The sequence below is a fragment of the Callithrix jacchus genome, chromosome 16 (genome assembly GCF_049354715.1).
Source record: "Callithrix jacchus isolate 240 chromosome 16, calJac240_pri, whole genome shotgun sequence".
Classification (NCBI taxonomy): domain Eukaryota; kingdom Metazoa; phylum Chordata; class Mammalia; order Primates; family Cebidae; genus Callithrix; species Callithrix jacchus.
In genome coordinates, this window is record NC_133517.1 from 53,020,791 (window position 1) to 53,033,051 (window position 12,261).

The following is a 12,261-nucleotide window of genomic DNA, read 5'->3' on the forward strand; positions in this document are numbered from 1 at the left end:
ACTTGGGAGGCTGAGGCAGGAGAACTGCTTGAACCTGGGATGCGGAGGTTGCAGTGACCTGAGATCACGCCATTGCACTCCAGCCTGGGTAACAGAGCAAGACTCTTGTCTCAAAAAAAAAAAAAAAAGAGATGGAAGAAACATCAATGAGATAAAGTCACTGAACAAAATGTTCCAGAGTCTACCAGACACCGCCCCCCCCCCCACACTGTGTGAAAACGGACTGGTACAAAGACACAACGACATGGCATCTGGAAATCCTAGACCTTGAGGATAGGTTGAAGAGTCAGAAAGCTTTCAGAAAGACAAAGATTGCATTCAAGGATTGAAGGTCAGAATAACTTTGGACTTCTTAATAGCAGTTCTGGAGTTTGGAAGTCTATCAGGCAGTAAGTAGAAAATTCTGATGGAAAATGATTGCCAATGTAGTATTCTTTACCTATTGAAACTATCAAAGGCCTTAGAATTTACCTCCCATGCTGCTTTTCCCTGGAAGTGAATGGAATGTTTCTCAGCAAAACAAGGTGATAAATGGAGGGTGCTGAGCCATGTGTGCAGGAGTGTCACCCTGGCCTGTGGCAGTAAGGGGCACCCCAGTGCTGGGGATGCTCCAGGGCTGGGACCCACCTTGGTCCTTTAAACCATGTACAAGGCTAGTTTGGCTAAAGATGTGAGTGTGCAGAGCTAGCAGATGTTATGCATACTTTATTCTGCAGAACTGAAAGTGGGGTTTGGTAATGTTGTGTCTGTGTCAGCATCTGCTCTGATGTACCCACTGGGCACCCCACCCTCCTGGGTGCATTCACATCACCTGCATCGAGGGGAGGGCCAGGGCTGTCCGGAGCCTGGCCTGGTGTGTAGGGTTCCTGCAGCCTCACAGTTTCTTCCTTTTGTCACCTTTTTTATTCTTTCTGTACTCCTCCCCCTAGTCCCTCAGTAAAACAAAACAAACCAGCCCAGGCAGTTCAGTTGTGAGTTTACATTTCCCCACCCCTTTCTCACTCTTCATTGCTAATCCTCCACTGAAATTAGCTGGGCATTGAGTTTTAAAAAGTTTTTTCGGGCTGGGCACAGTGGCTCACGCCTATAATCCCAGCACTTTGGGAGGCCGAGGCGGGTGGATCACCTGAGGTCAGGAGTTCCAGACCAGCCTGGCTAACATGGTGAAACCCCGTTTCTACTAAAAATATAAAAAAATTAGCTGGGCGCATGCCTGTAATATCAGCTACTCTGGGGGCTGAGACAGGAGAATCACTTGAACCCGGGAGGCGGAGGTTGTATTGAGCCGAGATCACACCATTGCACTCTAGCTTTGGCAACAAGAGCAAAACTCCATCTCAAAATAAATAAATTAATTAATTAAAGGTTTTCTTCTGCATTCACCCCACAAGAATCAACACAGAAGAATTCTGTACCTTTGGCCACCGAGAAGGATTTGGGGGTCTCTCCGTACACAGATCAGTCCTTTAGCAGACACCAGCTGGGTATCCTCTAACTCACACCTCACATTGTCTACCTGGCGGTAGCCTCAGATCCCACCAGTAAGCACTCAGCCCCCCAAGACCACCCCTACCTCTAGTGCCCATTGCAAGCCCTGGGATGTTTCACGGGAGACACCCCCTCCTTGGGTCTGACTAATTTTCAAGAGTGACTCATAGAATTTGGGGAAGCTTACATTGATTGTTTTATCATAGGATATTACAAAGGATACAGATGAAGAGAAGCATAGGGTGAGGTGTGGGGAAAGGGCCTGGAGCTTCCATGCCCTCCCCAGGTGCACTCTTCTCCAGGAAATTCCATGTGTTCAGCTCTCTGGAAGCTTCTTGAACCCTGTCCTTTTGGGTTTTTAAGGAAGCATCATACATAGACATGATGCTTAAACTATTGGTGAACAACTTAATCTTTAGCCCCTTTCCCCTCCTCAGAGGTTAGGAGTGCAGCCGAAAATCCCACCCCTTTAATCTTGCTTTGGTCTTTCTGGAGACTACCCCATCCTCAAGCCACCTAGGGGCTGCAGCCCTCAATCAACTCATTAGTGTCCAAAACAGTGTATAGCTATGGAGATTTTAAGCATTTTAGAAGCTGTGTGCCAGGGCGGGATGAAGACCAAGTACAGATTTTACAGTGTCACCAGAATCCTTTATGGGAACGTGTAGATTAAAGATTTCAGAATGTTTCCCAGAGGAGTGGATGTGTGAGCCTAGTCCTGAGGGATAGACAGAAGTTAATCCACCGCCAGAATGTTCAGGGAAGAGTGTTCCAGACAGGAGTGGAGACTACACCTGCAGAGGCCCTGGAGTGACAGGGAGCTCAGTGGTTCAGGGACTAAAAGGTGCTGATTAGGTTGCCTTCATGGGCATGCGGGGCTGCTTTCTGACTGATGACATCTTTATATTTGGTTTCTTCTTTCCATTCGTTGAGTAAAAAGTTTTGTTTTCCTCTCTGTGGTTTTTTACAAGTGAATGCAGAATTTGTATTCATTTATCTTTTTTAATTTCATGTAGAGAGGCAGCTTTTCCTGTCGTATGCTGATTATAGGTTAAATTTAAGACTTAGGGATATGTTTGCCAGGCATCGTGGCATGTGCTTGTAGTCCTGGGTGCTCCAGGGGCTGAGATGGGAGTGAGCCCTGGAGGTCGAGGCTACAGTGCACTCCAGCCTGTGTGACAGAGCAAGACTATCTGTTAAGATCCAGTGGACCCAAATTTCAAATTTTTTTGTTCTCATAGTCCATGTTATGAAGGACCACTTTAACAACAAGCAGTGTGGCTTGAACTCAATAGGCCATGCGCGGTGGCTCACGCCTGTAATCCCAGACTTTGGGAGGCCAAGGCAGGAGATTGAGGCCATCCTGGCTAACACGGTAAAACCCTGTTTCTACTAAAAATACAAAAATTAGGCGGGGAGATTGAGGCCATCCTGGCTAACACGGTAAAACCCTGTTTCTACTAAAAATACAAAAATTAGGCGGGGCGCGGTGGCTCACGCCTGTAATCCCAGCATTTTAGGAGGCCGAGGCGGGTGGATCACAAGATTAGGAGATTGAGACCATCCTGGCTAGCACGGGAAACCCTATCTCTACTAAAAAGATACTAAAATTAGCCAGGTGTGGTGGCACACACCCATAATCCCAGCTATTCAGGAGGCTGCGCAGGAGAATCGCTTGAACCCAGGAGGCAGAGGTTACAGTGAGCCGAGATCGTGCCACTATGCTCCAGCCTGGAAGACAGAGTGAGATTCTGTCTCCAAAAAATAAATAAATAAATAAATAGAAAGTAAACTCTATGAAATTCATAGTTAACCACAAAGCATTTAGTTTTGAATTAGTAGCTGGTCTTTGAAATTCTGGGCATTATGGAAGATTTTATTCCTTTTTTTTTTTTTTTTTTTTTTTTTGCCAACTGGATGTTCCAATTTTTCTTTGTTTTGAGACAGAATCTCTCTGTTGCCAGGCTGCAGTGCAGTGGCGCGATCTCAGCTCACTGCAGTCTCCACCTCCCAGGATCAAGTGATTCTCCTGCCTCAGCCTCCTGAGTAGGTGGGACTACAGGCACGTGCCACCACACCCAGCTAATTTTTTGTATTTTTAGTAGAGACGGGGTTTCACCATGTTGGCCAGGAGGTTCTCAATCTCTTGACCTCATGACCTGCCTGCCTTGTGAGCCACTGCGCCCTGCCTTTCTGTTTTTTTTAAAACAGGGTTTCGCTCTGTCACCCAGGCTGGAGTGCAGTGTGATCTCAGCTCACTGCAGCCTAGAACTCCCCAGGCTCAGGTGATCCTCCTGCCACAGCCTCCCAGGGAGCTGAGATTACAGGCATAAGCCACCATGCCTGGCTAATTAAAAAAATAAATGTATAGAGATGGGGTCTCACTATGTTGCCCAGGCTGGTCTTGATCTCCTGAGTGTGGCCCGAAGATTTCTTGAGCTGGATTCATAGTTTACCTCTTAAATGAAAACTAAGTAAAACATATCTTGATCATGAAATGTGATTGTTGGAGTATTTTCTCTTTGATGATATTTTTAGAGTGTGGGTATGGATTTGTGAGAAATAGGGGGAATCCCCGCCTACTCTCTGGCCTCAGGCTCAGGGTGATTGGGTGGTTGAGGGGCTGTCACCTGACAGGCAGCGCTGCCTGAGGAGATAGTGCTTTGGAGAGCGTGTTTGGCCAGTTGGTGTAAATCCTGCTGCTCCGTCCGGGTGAGGCACCTGACCTGAGCCCACCGGAACCCCTGGAGCAGGGGACTGTCCAGGCCAGGCTCTGCCTCATGGCACAGCCCACTGTACCCCTTGATTCTCCAGTTCCACCAGGCAAGCCCACCACTCACTGGCATTCAGCCCTCATGCACGCTGAGGTGGCCAGGCAGAGGTGGCCGGGCAGAGGCAGTGAGGATGTACCGAATGCTTGGAGGCTGATCGGTCATAGGCTGCTCCAGTACAGCTGGAGGAGGAGCTGCAGGCTCTGGACAAGTGATGGAGTAGGCTCCTTGGCTCTTCTGGAGGGTGACAGTGCCTACTTTGTGAACTTACAGCAGTCACTGAATTGTGTACACACAGTGCGTGGAGCTTAAGGTATGCAAGTTATACTGCAACGAAACTGTTTTAGAAAGAAAAGTCCATCAGGATGTGACTTGGGTGGAAAGAAGAAAGCAGAATCAGCACTTTGGGGCCAGAAGCTCCAGGAGGGGCAGTGATGGTCTTGGCAGACCCAGGAGGGCAGGACGGTGGCAAGGGGCACACAGGGTGAAAATCAGACCATGATGCACCAGCATCCCTCAGGGCTTAGAATCCACAACCCCGGCTTTCTCAGAAGCGGCAACTGAGATACAGAGGCTCAGTCACAAGCTGTTTGAAAAGCAGTTGGTTCCCTAGACTCTTGCTCTCAGTTCTTGGCATTGACAGTTGCCCCACCCCTGTGTGGAGGCCTTTTCCTTGGAAAAAGGTTACAGGAAAACAGGAGGTGTTGGCACTGGGGCTCTGGCCGAGGTGAGGCTGGACGTTCCCTGCCCAGAAAGGGATGGCGGCCAGGCCTTTCCCTCTGCACAGGCTGCTTTGGGGAATCCAGCCACCGAGGGAGAACCAGCAGAGGTGCTTACACCAGGGACCCCAACAGATGGACCAGCTGCATTGCACTGACCTGGCCCCATCAGAGTCAAGCTTCCAACAAGAAAGACACAGACCAACTTCAGCTTGCAGGAGATAGAGACTCTTCCCAGAGAAGAGCCTCAGATATGGTGATTATCCTCAGAAATGAGAGGATATCACACCTGTGAAAGGGGCAGATGTCTTAAAGAAAGGGATATTCAGAGAACAGAAGAAATGCTTGGCAGTTAAAGATGTGTTGGTGGGAATGAGAACTCAAGAAGGTTGGAGGATGACTGATGAGGGTGCAGCGTTCCAGAAAGAAGGGCAGAAAGACAGGCAAGAAATGGTACCCTGTCCCTTCCTGCTGTTGGAACAAAGTGCCCTAGACTGGTGATATGGTTTGGATATTTGTTCCTGCCTGAATCTCATGTCAAAATGTAATCCCAGTGTTGGAGGTAGGGTCTGGCGGGAGGTGTTTGGATCATGGAGGTGGATCCCTCATGAATGGCTTGAGCCATCACCTTGGTGATGAATTTGTGTCAAGATACCCTGAGTGAGAGCCTGTGTTGGCCACTGAATGTGGGATGATGGCTGCTGTGCCCAGTGTCAGCTGTGGCTGTCCTGCAGGTCCAGGACTGGCAGTGCCAACCTCCTGGGGAACACGGCCCCCAGGCCACTACCTCAGCCTGCGTGTGGCTGGGCCAGAGTCTGAGTTGCGGCGGCCCTCCCACTGGCTCTGAGGCAGGGCCAAGGCTCCTCTGCTGGCAGCTCTAGAGCCAGTGGTCGGTGTGCCTGGCAGAGTGCTGCTGTGGCCAGGAGACCAAGGGGTCCAGGGTGCGTGGAGGCCTCCACGAGCCGACCTGCCTCATGGCTGGTGAAATCAGCAGCTGCTTTGTTTTGTTTTTTGAGACAGGGACTTGCTCTGTTGCCCAGGCTGAAGTGCAGTGGCACGATCTTGGCTCACTGCAGCCTCAACCTCCCGGGTTCAAGTGATCCTCCTACCTCAGTCTCCCGAAGTGCTGGGACCAAGGCGTGCATCCTGTGCCCAGCTGGCAGCAGCTGTTTGAGGTAATTGTGAACCCCCTTACTTTCTGGTGCTGTGGCCTGGAAGGTCAGTCAGCTGAAAATGAAGGCTGACACTGGAGGCCCCTCCTCTGTCCCTGGCAGCAGCAGACACTGAGAGTTAAATGGCAGTGGGAGGGGGTCGGATCCAAACAGCAGAGGCAGCTACAGCCCAGCCTTGACCCGGCTCCTCTGTGAGGGGCTGGATCCAGGTGCCACATGGTCTTCCTTCTTTTTCTTGTTTTTCATTTCTGCTCTTCAGTTTTTTTTTGTTTTTTGAGACGGAGTCTTGCTCTTTCACCAGGCTGGAGTGTAGTGGCACAATCTCGGCTCACTGCAACCTCCGTCTCCAGATTCAAGTGATTCCCCTGCCTCAGCCTCCTGAGTAACTGGGACTTCAGGTGTGCACCACCACACTTGGCTAATTTTTTTGTATTTCAGTAGAGACGGGATTTGACCATGGCCAGGGTGGTCTCGATCTCCTGACCTCATGATCCACCTACCTTGGCCTCCCAAAGTGCTGGGATTACAGGCATGAGCCACCACGCCTGGTCTTCCTGGTGTTTTTAGGGGATCTTTTTTGTACCCCAGGGGGTACAAACATGGCCCTGACAGCTGCAGGCCACTGCAGGCCACGAGCCTTATCCTAGCAGTAGTGTCAGGGCTTTTGTCCCACCTCAGTGCGGCTGCCTCCATGCTGTGCCTGTCCTGTGCCCACACGTCTGTGGGGAGTCCCATTCAAGTGTCAGGAGGGGTCTCTAGCAGACGATAGGACAGGGTGAGCTGCCTGGTAAGCCACGGGCATGTCCCCAGTAGGAGGTGAGACCTTGATCTTCGAGATGGGCCTTGGGGGTCCGCCTTGTAAGTGAGGAGGTCAGGGCTCAGGAAGAGATGCCAGTGGTGCTGGCAAGGTTTTTGCTGGGCCTGCCGTAGTGTGCAGTCAGTGCTCAGTGAACAGGATTGCTGGAGCAGAGGCTGCCGAGGTTCTGCTCATTGTCCAGCTGCACCAGTGCAGATGTGTGGGTTAGAGGTAGCCTTACCACACAGGTGGGTCTTTGCTGGCCTTTAGAAGAAGACTGGGTAGTGACTGATCAGAGAGAAATGATGCGTTCTAGTTCATTTTCAGGCCCAGTGAGTTGTCGATTTCATGCTTCTTTCTCTTCTTTCCTCTCTATTCATGTAAAATTATTTATTGAGATCATGATTGTTTTATATATTTTTATGATTTATTATTTTGTCCAAGCCCAAAAGTATATAATATGCTGTACACTTAGTGCAGGAGACGCTTGTCATGGCTGTCGGCACGGCCGAGTCACTGGGGGCGGCAGGCGCCAGCGCAGGTGGGTGTGGCTTATGGGGCTGACCTCATATGGCTCCTGGGTTATTTAGAATGAAGCTTCTCTTGGGGAGGCCTGCCTGTTGGTGAGGTCTGGGCTCCCTCTGATGGGCAGAGGGTCCCAGCTTGTTTGTAGCACGAGGCTACTCCATCAGCTCTCCAGGTCTTAGCTGGGACACCCAAGGCTGCTGCTTGGAGCATAGTTATGGGCCTTTTTTTTTGCATTTGGGACGCTGTTGTCATGCCAACAAGTGAGGGATGCAGACACAGAGCTCCTCACTCACTGCCAGTCCTTCCCTTGGAGGATTTTTTCTACTCTGTGTGCTCACTTGCCCAGTGGCCTCTCTCATCTCCAATTCTGGGTGGTGCATCTGACAGAGGCCTGCCTGGGTGATGCGGCCTCTGACATTTGCCTCAACGTTGTGTCATGCCTTGCTCTTGGTCAGTGACAGAGACACTCCCTGGATGGTGAAAGACTGTTTTTTGTTTCTTGGGTCAGCGTTCTGCACGCCTACAAGGTAAAGCCCAGCTTGTTGTGCCCCATCCTCTGTCATCGCAGACGTCGGGGGCCTCCTGGAACACCTCTGCCTATTTTGTGACTGTGCTTTGAGGCCACATGTCACATCTGGGTCGCCTCACCAGTCAGGGGAGCCCTGTTTCCATGGAGCCAGCCCCACTGGAGCCGCACCAGCTCTATCTCTTCCATTCTTGACTTTGAGAATTTCCTGCCCTTACACTTCAGATGTGTTTGTTACAGACGTTTTATCAGGATGTTTAAAATCTTGCCTGACAGCATTTGTCTTAACTAGACTATTGGTCCATTTATGTTTACTGTAATTATTATATTTAAATTTATTTCCACCGTCTTTCCTTGTACTCTGTCACTGGGGACCAGGTTGCTTTTTCATTTCTTGACTTCTTTTAAATTATTTTTGTTTCTTTTTCTTCTCTACTGGGTTGGAATTTGCTCACTTGGCTTTGTAGTGGTTGCCTTGGATGTTCTAACATGCAGAATTAATTTGTCGAAGTCTAAAATTAGTCAGTATTTTTGCCCTCCTCCAAACGATTTAGGGATCTGGGAACATTTTATTCTGAGCACTTCGTCCACACAGGACGTGCCTATCCCCGTCACCGCCTGCAGCATGCTGTGTCTGTGGGTCCTGACTGCGTGGGGCCAGGAGGACTGATGAGAGCTTCCCTAGGGCCGGATGGTGGCTTTCTTCCTTGTTCATCTAAACCCTCCCAGTCTCAGCTTCGGATGATACCCCTGCAGTAACTGGATCAGCATCTGAATCAGGCTTTCTCCTCTCTCCCCTGACTTCTGCAAAGCTGTGTAAGGAGCCAACGGAGGCCTGGGCCCTCCTACATGGGGCCTTCACTTCTCCAGGGCCCTGCTTTTACTTAGTTTTTGTTCTCTGAGGTTCAGAACTTTCTTGCCAACCCATTGATGGATTTTTAAAGTTTTTAGAAGTATATCTTACCTGGTAGTAGTGCTTATTTGTTCATTGGAGGGCTGGTCAAAGCTGTTAGTTTACTCTGACAGAACGCAAGTGTGCATTCTGAAAACATTGACTCCTGTGGGCTGGGCTCGTGCCTAAAGTAGGAGTGTGTTTCTCCCTCCAGGACTGGGACTCTTCTCCTGGGAAGGCGGCTCCGGGCACAGCCGCTCTGGCCCTCGGGTCATTGTGGCAGAACGTGGAGTGTCTAGAGGTACCATGGCTTCTGCTACTTGCTGTGGTTTAGCCTTGGACTTGGCTGAAGGCCTCACAGAAGGAAGCCTGTGGCAGGTGGAGCTGCTTACATGGCCACAGGTGTGAGGACACGTCTGAAGTTTTTCTGGAACCTACATTGAGAAACTGGAAGTGATTCCCCCCAGAGGCAGCAGGGGCTTCACTTCAGCCTTGGCCACTCAGCCTGCACTCCTGTGGCGCTCCAAGGACCCTGCACTGTGCCTGGGACCCCCTGCACCTTGGGCCTATGCAGACCCAAGTGAGACAGAGGTGGCTCAGCCTGTGTCCTGCTGCTGGTGCAAGGTCATGGGGGGCTCAATCTTCTGTTTTCTGTCTGTCCCTTTCCTCATCTTTTTCTTTCCTGCTTTCTGTGGGGTAAATGAAACTTTCTCCTCCTATATATTTTTCCCATGGATTCGGTGATTTTCTAGACCACCCTTAGCATTGTATCTTGCATGCATGCCCTGTGAGTCTTCTACCAAAGTCACAGTCACTCGGCTCTTCTGAGGAATACCGGAGTGTGTGTGGCCTGCACTGAGTTGACCACATCTTTTGTGCCTGAAACTAGTTTTATCCCCCTACGATAACGAGCTTTTGTTTTATTTTTGAGATAGGGTCTCACTCTTGTCACCCAGGCTGCAGGGCAGTGGTGAGATCTTGGCTCACTGCATCCTCTCCCTCTGGGCCTCAAGGCATCCTCCCACCTCAGCCTCCTGAGTAGCTGGGACTATGGGCACATGCCACCACACTTTGCTGATTTTTGTATTTTTTCATAGAGGTGCAGTTTCACTGTTTCCCAGGCTGATCTTGAACATCTGGGCTGAAGCAATCTGCCTGCCTCGGCCTCCCAAGAACAGGAGCTTTTAACCAGTGGTCAGTTATACTCACCATTGTCTTCCTCCCACCTGCCAGGCCCTACCCCACAGCCCTTCCCGCCTCTTGCCTCGGAACCTCTTCTCTGGGTCGGCGTCTTGTCTCCAGACCCTGCTGCGTTGATATGAAACCACAGGACTTCCTCTTCCTGGGGTCTTGTTTTCCTGCCCCTGGGAATTGGCAAGCCATATTCGAGAGCTTCTGTTGGCCTGGAAGTCCTGGGGGCAGTGGAAAACTTGGGAAGTGGGCAGTTTCTGTTCTAGAGCCCAGAGCCCTCATCAGGGAGACCTGGGCAGGTTGCAGCTTTTGCTGGCCCTCCTGCCGTCCCTTTGCACGACTTCTGAGAGGGCACTGGTCAGCCTGCAGGGTCCAGTCTGAAGGCGGGAACTGTTTAGGGTTTATGTGATGTGATGCCAACAGGGCAGGCAGCTGCAGGCGGGGTCTTGGGCCACCCTGCGATAGGAGCTAGGACAGCTCCAGCTGGGGCTCTGGGTAATAAGTCTGGCCTCCTCCAGTCATGTGCCTCCTGCAAAGTGGGCCTTCACAAGCTGGTGACAGCAGAGCTTCCGAGGCACAGGCCTCTGGCTGGGGTTTCCAGTTGCTGTTCAGTTTCCCAGCTCCTTCACAGCACCTTCACCTTTAGGGTGCAGTAACTGCTTCGGTAGCTTGGCCTCAGGGATTCCTGCCGGTCCTCACAGCCCCTCTCCTGTCCTCACAGTCCTTGCCTGACCCATTATCTTCTGCTCAGATGTAGGCGTCTGTCCTGGAGAGGCAGGTAAATGGGCACAGGCGGAGCTCAGGGAAGCCCAGCGGGTCAGGGACCAGAGAGGGCAGTCTGGACCTGAGTTGGGTCTGGAGCCATCGCTCTTGTGGGGGATGCAAGCTTGGCAGATGGCAGGGCTGCTTGGGCAGTGGCCATGCACTCACACACACACCTGGGCACACATACACACGTGGGCACACATGCTCTCGTGGACAAAGGCTTATGCACGCAGGCACACACATGCCCGCAGGTCCACACGCTGTTTTAGGGACACATACTCACATGCACATAGACACACACTCTCTCAGGGACACACAACCTCACACACACATACCCTGTCTCAGGGGCACACAGGCTCACACACGGACACACAGGCTCACACACACACGGACACACATGCTCTCAGGGACACACAGGCTCACGTGCACATGGACACATACTCTCAAAGACACAAGCTCACACACACGGACACGCTCTCAGGGACACACAAGTTCATATGCACATGGACACGTGCTCTCAGGGACACAGGCTCACGCACACAGACATGCTGTATCAGGGACACACAGGCTCATGCACACGGGCACACATGCTGTCTCAGACACCCAGGCTCACACGCACACACTCTCGAACACACAGGCTCACACATACCACATGCCACCACACTTTGCTGATTTTTGTATTTTTTCATAGAGGTGCAGTTTCACCGTTTCCCAGGCTGGGAACACGCTGTCTCAGGGACACAGGCTCACACATACATGGACACACACACTCTTGGACACACAGGTTCACACATATGCGGGCACACACGCTCTCAGGGACACACATACACACACGGACACACATGCTCTCAGGGACACACAGGCTCACACGCACACGGACACACAGACTCTCAGGGACACACACAGCACTGGCACACGTGCTGTCTCGGACACAGGCTCACATGCACACACTCTCTTGGACACACAGGCTCACACACACATGGATATACACGCTTTCAGACACACAGGCTCACACATAGACGGGCACACACTGTCTCAGTGACACAGACACACATACATGGACACACGCTGTTTCAGGGACACACAGGATCACACACATGGACATACATGCTGTCTCAGGGACACACAGGCTCACACACGGATACACATGCTGTCTCAGGGACACACAGGCTTACACACACAGACATACACACTGTCTCGGGGGCACACAGGCTCACACACACAGGCTGTCTCAGGGATGCACAGGCTCACACGTACATGGGCACACGCTCTCGGACACAGGCTCACATGCACACAGACACATGGTGTCTCAGGGACACAGGCTCACACACAAACGGACACACACAATCAGGGACACATATACATGCATACGCACACACTGTCTCAGGGACACAGGCTCACACACACGCTCTC

General features: G+C 51.3%; 1 protein-coding gene across 15 annotated transcripts in view; it reads left to right on the forward strand.

Moving 5' to 3' along the window:
• The window catches only part of ARHGAP39 (Rho GTPase activating protein 39), a 157,365-nt gene that overhangs the window by 70,587 nt on the left and 74,517 nt on the right, over window positions 1-12,261 (forward strand). For 3 of the 15 annotated variants that reach the window (XM_054246795.2, XM_078352784.1, XM_078352788.1), the window contains exon 2: window positions 5,999-6,153. The exons of the other annotated variants lie outside the window; for them this stretch is intronic. The gene's annotated coding sequence lies outside the window, so the exon portion shown is untranslated. The remainder of the gene's footprint in view (window positions 1-5,998; window positions 6,154-12,261) is intronic. 15 annotated transcript variants of the gene reach the window in all.